Source organism: Octopus bimaculoides, chromosome 3 (assembly GCF_001194135.2).
Source record: "Octopus bimaculoides isolate UCB-OBI-ISO-001 chromosome 3, ASM119413v2, whole genome shotgun sequence".
NCBI classification, from domain to species: domain Eukaryota; kingdom Metazoa; phylum Mollusca; class Cephalopoda; order Octopoda; family Octopodidae; genus Octopus; species Octopus bimaculoides.
Genome location: NC_068983.1, coordinates 5,132,668 through 5,133,488, shown reverse-complemented (window position 1 = coordinate 5,133,488; position 821 = coordinate 5,132,668). Strand labels below are relative to the sequence as shown.

At 39.7% G+C, this 821-nt stretch overlaps 1 protein-coding gene across 1 annotated transcript in view; it reads right to left on the bottom strand.

Moving 5' to 3' along the window:
- LOC106879768 (epithelial splicing regulatory protein 1) overlaps positions 1-821 on the bottom strand; it is a gene marked incomplete at its 3' end in the record, with an annotated part of 73,853 nt that overhangs the window by 27,151 nt on the left and 45,881 nt on the right. The window lies entirely within an intron of this gene.

Sequence of the window (821 nt, the reverse complement as noted above, 5' to 3'; positions counted from 1 at the left end):
ATCCGTCATGTGACTTTTAGAGGCCCCCTGCAACTTTTTGTTTCGAGGCCCCATCCTTTCAATCAAAATTCATAATCTACACACCTGTTATTCATAGCTATATTTTACTTTATTCTGAGATTCAATATTTCATGTTACCCCAAAGAACGTCTTCAAAAGTACAAATTTCAATAAGTAAAACTTCCAGATATAAATAAAAGAGCATCTACATACTTTGATTTTAACATGGGGTCCCTCAACCATAGAGGCCCCCTGCGACTGCAGGGGTTGCACTTGACTGTACTTGTAGTGTGTCACTAAGAACACAGTGAACTGTTGTAATCTAGAGTGTTACTAATAAATCCTCAGATTTTCATGTCTACCTTACAACATTAAGCTCCAAACGAGATAACAAAGGCTACTTCCGTGTGAAACGGTCATTAAATTTCTTCAAATCAGTTTCTGCTGTCTTAAAATAGGAAGGCTGGGATACAAAGCTTTTTGACCATAGGTCTGCTCAATCAGTATTGGCCTGGGGCTAAACAACTACTGTGATAACAACAACAACAACAATACTCTTCTTCCCATGGCTTGAGGCAGAGGAGGAATATTTGGGACAGATATGGCTGGTTTCAATGCTAAAAGGTTAAAACTGTAAGGAAACAATGAAGCTATGAGAACCGAGACTAGAAATTATGAATCTAAGTAACTAACTAACAATACATACCACCACCACCATCCCAAACAGTGTGGCTATGACAATAGGCACCACCACCACCGTCACCTCACCACAGTCTCATACAATGAGACTTTGACAATGTACCCCCCCCCCATCACATCTT